Raw genomic sequence first — 12,413 nt, forward strand, 5'->3', positions numbered from 1 at the left:
GCAGGGCTAGTAGACAGCACAAGGATCGTTTACCCAGGTTCGGGCCGCGAGGATGCGTAAAACCCTGGTCCTGCTTTGGTGGGTGTATTTCTGAGAGTTCTTGAGCTCTCGAACTAGCTGTGGTCAGCGTGTGGTTCGAACAAGGGGTTGCCACAGTGGCACACAGGAGGTGGAAAGGTCTACAGTGGCACGAGGTTATCCCTCATATTACAGGACAAAGTGCATTTGATGCATCGCTTAGGTGCCCTCTTGCTTTATGGGGGACGAGGGCGAGGCACGTCCCGTCCGTCGCCGCTCCTCCTTGCTTCGACACGCGCCTCGGCCAGGGATGCGTGCGGTGCCATGTAGGTAGGCAGGTAGTTGAGTTGGTGCAGTGGTGGAGCCTTCACGAAGATCTGCATGCCGCCACGCAGGCGCTTGATGAGTTGGCCTGGGAGCTGCATGTTGCCATGCAGGTGCCCGCCCAGGTGGTTGGGTTGGCAGCTGCATGTGAACGGCAGTGGAAGTTTGGTTGACGTGGGCTTGGCGGTGGCCTTGCCGGCGTCTTTGGCGAGGGCCTTGCCGGGTGGCCCGGCAAGGGTCTCGCCGTGGCGTGTTGTCGTCCCCGGCAAGGATCTTGCCGAGAATCTTCGTCTTCTAATCTGATCTTGAATATGTCTTCACAAAGATCCGCATGCCACCATTGGGGTGCCGTCCCGAGCCCTGGCCCCATGCTGATGATGGCTCTGGGGGCCGTGGGCTCAAGGGTGGCTCGCTCTGTTGGTGTGGGGCGAGGTGTCCCGGCAAGAGTCTTGCCGGGACCGCTGAGGCCACCCGGCAATGGTCTTGCCGAGGGAACTTGCTTCGTCCCTCTGCTCTTTGTGGTCTTGGCCTTGGTGTTGCTTTGATTGTCTTGGGCTTCGATCTTACCTTGGCTCACCTCCCTCGTTCTGCTTGGTGTGGCCGTGGGCGCGGCTCTGACTGCCCGTGCACAGGAAAGGGGGTACAAAGATGCGCCCCTATTTTTGTACACCGACAATCGTAAGTTGGAAAGCTTCTGATTGAATCTGCTGAGCTCGAGCATCTAAAGCCGCCCACTCTGCGGCCATCCTGACATCCTCTGCTGCTAGGTTTTCCTTGGCTTGTGCCACCTCCTCACGTAATCGTGCCACTTCTGCATCATGTTGAGCTTGATCCGTCGGGTTAACCCTGGCAGTTAACAGGGTTGTCATCCTGTCCATGAGATCCATCAGTACCTGAGCCGGCGGGCACGCAGGGCCTCCTGCCCCGGCCGCTGCTGGCCCAGAGGTTATTGCTGCCGCAGCCGTAGAGTTTTGAATGGGTTGCGTGCCAGTCGTGAAGATCCCTGCCTGCTCGGCGGCTCAGAGGGGTCCGGAATACTGTTGCCATTGGAACAGCTCCCAAGCCCACCGTCTTGCAATTGATACAATGAATCCGTCTCACCTATGGACGATCCACCGTCAGAGCAGATGGCCGTCTCATCGGCACACACCGATCCTTCAGAGAACTCTCCTCCATGGATGCATCCCACGAAGGCACGCTTCATGGCAGGCTGAGTTCGGGTGGGTCTCGCACACTGAGGCATCTCGATGATGTCGGTGCAGATGTCCGGCTCAGGGCCCGGCTTGCCGATCCGGCCGATGAAGATGTGGATTCCGCCGAAGGGGACCCGGTACCCGTACTCAATTGAGCCGGCGTCGGGGCCCCAGCCAGCGCCGTCGATGTAGAGCTTGCTGCGATGACTCTTGGTCATCCGGCCCACAACATATCCCTTGAGCCCTTCGAAGTTGCCCTTCAAGAACTCAAATCCACCATGCGCAGGCCCCATGGTGGGCACCAACTATCATGGAATTGTCACAGCAGATGTCCTAGTGAAAGGACTTAATCATGGAGCCAACGCAACTAGGAAGCTTAAAGGGGTTAAACGGGACAAAGGACATGAGAGGTTTATACTAGTTCGGCCCCTTGCGGTGAAGGTAAAGGCCTAGTCCAGTTGAGATGGTATTGCTAGGTTTCGATGACCAAGGAGCGAATACGCTTAACCTGGCCCTTGATTTGTTGTTTCTTGCCCTAAGCCGCCGCTGGGTCATCCCCTTATATACACGGGTTGACGCCCTACGGCCTATTGAGTCCCGGTCGGCTCATACAACGTGTCCCACTCGGTGACGTATCTTACATGCCTTACATTACAAGTATATTCATACATGGCGGTTTATACTTGCGGGCCTTAAGCCGCCTCTGTGCTTGGGCCTATCATAAGCCTAACTTTGAACCTCCATCTTGTATACTCTTGGGCTTCATTTAGGTAAACCGCCATTTTGGTTGACCCGGCCCCTCCTGGGTGGGTCATATCTAGTAGTCATATCCCCAACAAATAAGTCAGTAGCTCGCTCCATTGTTCCGGAGAACGGAGTTTTAGTCATCTTGCCGATGAGGCATGGTTCGCAACCATCAAATGATTCATAATCAAGTGATTCCAAAAGTCCATCCGCATGGAGTTTCTTCATGTGCTTTACACCAATATGACCTAAACAGCAGTGCCACAAATATGTTGCACTATCATTGTCAACTTTGCATCTTTTGGCATCAATATTATGAATATTTGTATCACCATGATCGAGATTCAAAAAAAATAGACCACTTTGCAATGGTGCATGACCATGAAAGATATTACTCATATAAATAGAACAACCATTATTCTCTAATTTAAATGAATAACCGTCTCGCATCGAACAAGATCCAGGTATAATGTTCATGCTCAACGTTGGCACCAAATAACAATTATTCAGGTCTAAAACTTATCCCGAAGGTAGATGTAGAGGTAGCGTTCCGACAGCGATCACATCGACCTTGGAACCATTCCCGACGCGCATCGTCACCTCGTCCTTAATTAGCCAATCTTCTTCTAATCTGTAGCCCCTATTTTGAGTTGCAAATATGAGAAATAGAACCAGTATCAAATACCTAGGCGCTACTACGAGCATTAGTAAGGTACACATCAATAACATGTATATCAAATATACCTTTGTTCACTTTGCCATCCTTCTTATCCGCCAAATACTTGGGGCATTTCCGCTTCCAGTGACGAGTCCCTTTGCAGTAGAAGCACTCAGTTTCAGGCTTGGGTCCAAACTTGGGCTTCTTCCTGGGAGTGACAACTTGCTTGCCATTCTTCTTGAAGTTCCCCTTCTTTCCCTTGCCCTTTTTCTTGAAACTAGTGGTCTTGTTAACCATCAACACTTGATGCTCTTTCTTGATTTCTACCTCCGCAGCTTTGAGCATAGCGAAGAGATCGGGAATTGTCTTATCCATCCCTTGCATATTATAGTTAATCATGAAGCCTTTGTAGCTTGGTGGCAGTGATTGAAGAACTCTGTCAATAACACTATCATCCAGAAGATTAACTCCCGGCTGAGTCAAGTGGTTATGATACCCAGACATTCTGAGTACGTGTTCATTAACGGAACTATTTCCTCCATCTTGCAGCTATAGAACTTTTTGGAGACTTCATATCTCTCAACTCGGGCATTTGCTTGAAATATTAACTTCAATTCCTGGAACATCCCATATGGTCCATGACGTTCAAAACGTCTTTGAAGTCCTGATTCTAAGCCGTAGAGCATGGCACACTGAACTATAGAGTAGTCATCAGACCGCGTCTGCTAAACGTTCAAAGCGTCTACATTAGCGAGAGGGAGCTTGTCACCTAGCGGTGCATCAAGGACATAATTCTTGTGTGTAGCAATGAGGATAATCCTCAAGTTACGGACCCAGTCTGTGTAGTTGCTACCATCATCTTTCAACTTAGATTTCCCTAGGAACGCATTAAAATTCAAGGGAACGGTAGCACGGGCCATTGATCTACAACATAGATATGCAAAAACTATCAGGACTAAGTTCATGATAAATTAAGTTCAATTAATCATATTACTTAAGAAATCCCACTTAGATACACATCCTTCGAGTCATATAAATGATCATGTGATCCATATCAACTAAACCATGTCCGATCATCACGTGAGATGGAGTAGTTTTCAATGGTGAACATCTCTATGTTGATCATATCTACTATATGATTCATGTTCAACCTTTCGGTCGCCAGTGTTCCGAGGCCATGTCTGTACATGTTGAGCTCGTCAAGTTTAACCCAAGTATTCCGCATGTGCAAAATTGTCTTGCACCCGTTGTATGTGAACGTAGAGCTTATCACACCCAATCATCGTGTGGTGTCTCGGCACGACAAACTGTCGCAAAGGTGCATACTCAGGGAGAACACTTATACCTTGAATTTTAGTGAGGGATCATCTTATAATGCTACCGCCGTACTGAGCAAAATAAGATGCATAAAATATAAACATCAGATGGAATCAAAATATGTGACATGATATGGCCATCATCATCTTGTGCCTTTGATCTCTATCTCCAAGGCACCGTCATGATTTCCATCGTCACCGGCTTGCCACCTTGATCTCCATCGTAGCATAGTGTTAAAGTAAAGCAATTACATGGCATTTGCATTTCATACAATAAAGCGACAACCATAAGGCTCCTACCAGTTGCCGATAACTTTTACAGAACATGATCATCTCATACAATAACGTATATCACATCATGTCTTGACCATATCACATCACAACATGCCCTGCAAAACAAGTTAGACGTCCTCTACTTGGTAGTTGCAAGTTTTACGTGGCTGCTACGAGCTTCTAGTAAGAACCGTTCTTACCTACGCATCAAAACCACAACGGTGATTTATCAAGTTTGTTGTTTTAACCTTCAACAAGGACCGGCTGCAGTCAAATCCGATTCAACTAAAGTTGGAGAAATAGACACCCGCCAGCCACCTTTACGCAAAACTAGTTCCATGTCTATCGGTGGAACCGGTCTCATGAACGTGGTCATGAAAGGTTGGTTCGGGCCACTTCATCCAACAATACCGCCGAATCAAAATAAGACATTGGTGGTAAGCAGTATGATGACCACCACCCACAACTCTTTGTGTTCTACTCGTGCATATCATCTAGGCATAGACCTGGCTCGGATGCCACTGTTGGGGAACGTAGCATGCAATTTCAAAAAAATTCCTACGCTCACGCAAGATCCATCAAGGAGATTCATAGCAACAAGAGGGGGAGAGTGTGTCCACGTACCCTCGTAGACCGAAAGTGGAAGCGTTTGACAACGCGGTTGATGTAGTCAATCTTCTTCTCATTCTGACCGATCAAGCACCGAACGTACGGCACCTCCGAGTTCTGCACACGTTCAGCTTGATGAAGTCCCTCGAACTCTTGATCCAGCAAAGTGTCGAGGGAGAGTTTCGTCAGCATGATGGCGTGGTGACGGTGATGGTGAAGTGATCCGCGAAGGGCTTCTCCTAAGCACTACGACTATATGACCGGAGGCGTAAACTTTGGAGGGGGGAGCCACACACGACTAGGAAGCAATGTTGTGTGTTCTAGCAGTGCCCCCACCACATATATATAGGTGGGAGAGGGAGAGGGGCTGCAAGGGACGCCCCAAGTAGGAGGGATCCTACTTGGGCACCTCCTCCAAGTCGGCCTCCCCTCTTCCATATACATCGGAGGGGGAAGGAAAGAGAGGGGAGAAGGAAAGGGGGAGGCTGTATCCTCCCATTTCCTTCTCCCTCCCCTTCCTTTCCTTCTCCCTCCCTTCCTTTCCTTCTCCTCCTATTCGGCCAATAGGTGGCCGCACTAGCCCCTTAGGGGCTGGTCTGTCCCTCTCTTAGCCCATTAGGCCCATATAGTTTGCCGGGGGTTGCCCGAAACCCCTTTCGGTGATCCGATACGTACCCGGTACCCCCGGAACACTTCCGGTGTCCGAATATTATTGTCCTATATATGAATATTTACCTCTCAACCATTTCGAGACTCCTCGTCATGTCCGTGATCTCATCCGGGACTCTGAACAACATTCGGTTACCAAATCACATAACTCATATAATACAAAATCGTCATCGAACGTTAAGCATGCGGACCCTATGGGTTCGATAACTATGTAGACATGACCGAGACACCTCTCCGGTCAATAACCAACAGTGGAACCTGGATGCTCATATTGGTTCCTACATATTCTACTAAGATCTTTATCGGTCGTACCGTAATGATAACATACGTTATTCCCTTTGTCATCGGTATGTTACTTGCCCGAGATTCGATCGCCGGTATCTTCATACCTAGTTGAACCTCATTACAGGGAAGTCTCTTTACTCACTCCGTAATGCATCATCCTGCAACTAACTCATTAGTCACATTGCTTGCAAGGCTTATCATGATGTGCATTACCGAGAGGGCCCAGAGATACCTCTCTGATACTCGGAGTGACAAATCCTAATCTCGATCTATGCCAACCCAACAAACACGTTCTGAGATACCTGTAGAGAATCTTTATAATTACCCAGTTACGTTGTGACGTTTGATAGCACACAAGGTATTCCTCCAGTATTCGGGAGTTGCATAATCTCATAGCCGAAGGAATATGTATTTGACATGAAGAAAGCAATAGCAATAAAACTTAACGATTATTATGCTAAGCTAGCGGATGGGTCTTGTCCATCACATCATTATCCTAATGATGTGTTCCCATTCATCAAATGACAACACATGTCTATGGCTAGGAAACTTGACCATCTTTGATTGACGAGCTAGTCTAGTAGAGGCTTACTAGGGACACTGTGTTTTGTCTATGTATCCACACATGTATCAAGTTTCTGGTTAATACAATTCTAGCATGAATAATAAACATTTATCATGATATAAGGAAATATAAATAACAACTTTATTATTGCCTCTAGGGCATATTTCGTTCATTATGTAGATGAGGCATGTCATATAACTTGTATAGCTATATCGTGATTATGATGTGACGATATGACTTGTGTTGGATGATACGATGAGGCTATTGCATGTTTATGATATGATTGGAATATTGTATAAAACTTGTACAAAAAAATCACAAATATGTAGCAAAAAAAGATATGAGAAAATATAGGAGTAGCGCTCTTTAGCGCTGGACAGGAAAACACTACTGCTAAATCACTTAGTAGTAGCGCTGGTATAGAAAGCGCTACTGCTAAGTAGGTATAGCAGTAGCGCGTGTCAAAACACGCTACTGCTAAACGTTAGCTGTAGTGTCGTATCAGTAGCGTGGTGCCCCGCTGAAAGGATTGAGATGGACCTAGAGGGGGGTGAATAGGTACAATTACAAATTTTAATTATTACTTAGCAATTTTAGGCAATAATGCGGAATATGAAAGTGAGCCTAACAATTGCAAGTATGATGCAAATAGCTAAGCAAGGTAAACAAGTAACACAAATATGTGAGTAAGCAAGCACAATATGATATAAGTAAGTGCTAAGAGACAAGTAACCACAAGTAGAGAGTTAGGGTAAGGAATAACCGCAACTCCGAGAGACGAGGATGTATGCCGATGTTCACTTCCTTGGAGGGAAGCTACGCCATCGTTTAGAGAGGTGGATTGTCACGCCCAATATGCGACTCTATCCTAAAGGAACTCGAAGGTCCCACCAAGGATAGAAGCGCATATTGGAGACGCTTTTGCTAGGTGGATATCATTACATCGTACCATTACATAATAGTTGGGGATACATACAAAGGGCATACAAATGCCACAATAATACATCAAACATCATACATGAGAACAACATCCGACTACGGATGAAACACAAACAGAAACTCAAATGACATCCACCTTGCTAGCCCAGGCTGCCGACCAGGAACCTATCCCAAGATCGACGAAGAAGAAGAAGAACTCCAAAACAAGTAAACATCGCTCTCACGTCAGGCCATTGCATAACATGTACCTGCAACTGTTCTTGTAGTAATCTGTGAGCCATGAGGATTCAGCAATCCCATTACCATGGGTATCAAGACTAGCAAGCTTAATGGGTATGGAAGTGGTGAGGTTGCAGCAAGCGACTAAACAATGTATGGTGGTTAACTTACAAGTACAAGAATAAGATGAGAAACTATGCAACGGACGCAAACTAGTAATGATCAAGAAGTGATCATGAACTACTTACATTCAAACATAACCCAGCCGTGTTCTCCTCTCGAACTTCCCCGAAAAGAGACAGTCATGGTTACTCACACGGTTGGTGTGTTTTAATTGAGTTTACTTCAAGTTCTCTACAACTGGATATTAACAAATTCCCATCTGCCACATAGCCACGGGCATGGCTCTCGAAATTTTAAACCCTGCAAGGGTGTCCCAACTTAGCCCATGGCAAGCTCATGATCCGCGGAGACAATCCTCCATCGTAGGACCCTCCAATCAGACTCAGAATCCCGGTGCACAAGACATTTCGATAATGGTAAAACAAAACCAGCAATACCTCCTGATGCACCGACCTAGCCTGATAGGAGTCGCACGTATCTCGTTCTCAGGGTACACCGGATGGGCCAGACATCAGGTTGGCTGAGACCCTGGTTGCCCAGGGGGTGCCGGACATCACCCATGGGGTTGATTAAGAGTCCTTGGGTGCTAGCCGGTCCCTGTGCAAGTTTAGTTGTCATTAGGCAAATGGTATAACCAATGTTGGGCCTTGCTGGGAGAGTTTTATTCAAAGCAAACTGTCAAGAGGGGCCTATAAACCCTCATCGTGTTAGGGGCGCAAAATGAAGGAACATAACACCGGTATGATGGAAACTAGGGCGGCAAGAGTGGAACAAAACACCAGGCAAAAGGCCGAGCCTTCCACCCTTTACCAAGTATATAGATGCACTAATTAAATAAGAGATATTGTGGTATCCCATAATATCCATGATATCCATGTTCCAACATGGAACAACCTGCAACTGCACCTGCAACTAGCAACGGTATAAGAGGGGCTGAGCAAAGCGGTAACATAGCCAAACAACGGTTTTCTAGGAAGGGTGAAAAGGTTAGAGGCTATCATGGTAATATGAGAGGCTTTATTAACAAGTGGTAGGTAGCGCGACATAGCGATAGCATCGAGACAACTAGCATAGCGAAGATAGTAGTGAGATCCAAGGTGACGGTCATCTTGCCTGAGATCCCGCTAGGAAGAAGAATGATTCCATGAAGAATACGATCCCACATAGTCGAACGAATCCTCACAATCGCAACGAAACAGGAACTATCAAGAAGGAACACAACCAGAAAGAAGCAAACAACATGTAAACACACAACACATAAATATGACACGATGCTCAACCAAGTATGATGCATGATAAGTCTACATGATGCTACTCATGGCAAGAGATGATTCATACAAGAACAACACATCAAAGCAAGTTTAAATGAGGCCGGAAACAATATATAACAATTCCGGAAACTCCCCATATGCAAATTTCAAAATTGGTCCAGATCTGAATAACACATTATGTTGAAGTTGTTAAACAACAAGTTAAAGTGCTCCATGATGATCTACATGGTTTTCTAGTCAAGATACATATAAAGTTCGTTTAATTCAGAGCTACGGCCTAGAAGATATGAGAAAAACAAGTTTAACATGGCATTGATGCAAACGCAAGCAAAATACAATCACAAACACTCCAAAATATGGATTCAACATGGCATGATGAAACTACATGCAAAACCAAGCAAGTTTCATATAGATCATGCTCCAAACGGAGCCACGGTTCAACACATACACATGAAACAAGTTTAAAGGACAAGCTGTCCAAAACAGCAAGTAGGCACTTTGCAATCAAGGAAACAACGTGCTACAGGAAACGTATGGACACAAAGTTGATATCCACTCAAAGTACAGACTACATGCTTCACTTATCATCAAGGTTCAGGTTCATAGGCATCAATATTAATCCAGCATGATCAAAGCAAAAGGCAACTTTACAACACAGATTATGACTTGGTGGAAAACAGGGCATACATGTGAGCAGAAATAACATGTTGAGATGTTGGAAGCATGAAACAATGATGTTATAGCGCAAGAACATAACAAGTAAAAGCATGGCACTAAATTATAGGTTAAACTTGGCAAAACCTGATTACTAAGCATCTCCCTATAACCCCTAGATCAAAGGCAATCATCAAGACAAGTAAGCAAGTCATAACAGATTCTCAGACAGTGAAAAACAAAGTATGGCAGAAAACAAATTCATGATGTATACTTTGAGACAACGTAAGTGTATGCTACAGGAACATATCATGGCATCAAAGGGCATGGCAAGAATGTACAAGTAGAGCACCACAAAACATGAACATTGAACTACTGCTAGAAAACACTAGAACATGCTCAAAACATCATGGCAAGATTGCAAATGATAACAGTTTCATAGACTTAGTGAAATAAACTGAGCATGGTAGAAACAGCGACAAGTAGGCATGTTTGCGAGCTTGCGTAACTCACCACAAAGCATTTCATGGCATGTGAATGTAACCAACAGCAAGAAGGCATATTTGTGCAACTACTCATGTCAAGAACATGGCCATAGGATGCATAGATCACTAGCTATTCACATGGCAAAATTGAACTTGCTGATAACAGGCTGACAGAAACATTATTTAGCAATTTTAGAGCATGGTAATGACAAGCTACAGCGGGCCATAATTGCAAACAAGAGCATGGATGAATAGAGCATAACAATATCTACAAAACATCCTTACTGAGCATCTCCCTAATATGCATGGATTCACTTGTAGCACCAAGTTAACATGGCAACATAATGTAGCAGATTCAGACTAAGCAGAAATCATCAAGTCACTGAAATCAGCAACAGCAAGTACCCTACTTTGCATGCTTGTGATAGTCACCACATGGCACATACAATTACATGGGTTACACCACTGTAAATATGGTATGAATATGCTTCTAAAACATCTGGACAAGATGCTCAAAAGATAAACACACAAAATGCTATGAAAAAGACAAATTAGCAAGTTATGATAACTCTCAACAGGTTATAACATTTAGCACTTTTGCAATGGTGATTAACATGGCAAGATGCTTCCTAACATAAATGCAAAGCACACCATCATGAAGAGCACTCTGAGATGAACATAACCATATAAAGAACATCACCATCAGAGTAATATGAGTTGGAAGCACCACAACATGCCATGATGATATGAGTTTTCTGGGACTTGGACAAAGTTACTGGACCGAAAACCGAGCGTCACATAACAATCATGTGCATAGGGCGGAGAACAGGGGATGCTCACCATGGGCTCGGCCTAGTTCGATGGAGGGGCAGGCCCTGAGGGAGCCGACGTTGGACCGTGGCTGGCAGGCCGAGCCGGAGCAGGGCCCACGCGGGCGCGATGCGGGCGGGACGAGCAACTCCTCTGCTCGTCCCTGAGCAGGAGCATGGCAGCGGCGGCAGTCCATTCCGGCGACGGGGACGGCCAGATCCGGCCGGCCGGTGCCGGATCCGGGCATGGCGGCGATGCATGGAGACCGAGGAGGCGCAGGTCGCCAACGAGGCGACCTCCCAGGCAGCGGCGAATCTTGGCGTGCACGACAGGATATGATGGGCACTCACGGAGGCCCTGGGGGCGACGGGTTGCCGCGGTCACCGGCGGCGGCTAGCTCCGGTGCCCGCCGGAGTAGCGAACAACGGCGGGAGGCGTTGCTCAAGGGTTGGCGGCGACGGAGCTCGAGGGGAGCCAGGCTCCTGCGGCTGCGAGCGCTCGGGAGGCGAGGCGGCGCGGTTTGGGCGGATCCGGGCCCGTCGCGGGCCGGAGCGGGCCAGAGAAGTGGGGAGGCAGGGGACGCATGGAGGCCTGGGGTTGGCTGCAGGTGGCGTCTGGGGCTGAGGTGGTGCGCTAGGAGTGGAGGGGAGCGGCGGTGCTGGTGGCGGCTGCAGCGACAAGTGGCGGTGAGGGAGAGGTCTGGCACGGATTTCAAGGAGTGGCGTCTGCTGGAGGTTAGGGGAGGCTAGGGTCTAGGGTTAGCTAACATTTAGGAGGAGGGGGTTTAAATAGCTAGAAGGAGCTAGGAGAGGGGGGTTTTAGACCGTTCCGAACCCTCAGATCGCGATCTGATGGTCCGCAGCGTAGGGGGTCTAGGTGGGCTGCAGGTGGGCTTGCTTAGTGGCTGTGAAGAGGCCGTGGACTGCGGGAGAGAAGAGAGAGAGACGCGGTGGCAGTCTCCGGAGACCGAAAACGTCCGACGAATAAACCGGCAACGGTGCCGCTACGGATGACGGTTGAGCTATCAAACGGACTCTGAATGGGACGAAATTCGGCAGGCGGTCTACCTATACTAAAACAAGACAGCACGCCAACTCTCAAACCATTCCGAGAACATTTTTATGCCACTTACAAAATAGTATATCGGAGGAGCCACGGGCGCGTGGGAGTGTGGTTGGGCTCAGAACGGACAACAGAGGGAACTGGGAGACCCGGAAGGACGCAAGTTTTTAAAACATGGTGATGAAATGCACATGAT

The sequence above is a fragment of the Triticum urartu genome, chromosome 2, assembly GCF_003073215.2.
Source record: "Triticum urartu cultivar G1812 chromosome 2, Tu2.1, whole genome shotgun sequence".
NCBI lineage: Eukaryota > Viridiplantae > Streptophyta > Magnoliopsida > Poales > Poaceae > Triticum > Triticum urartu.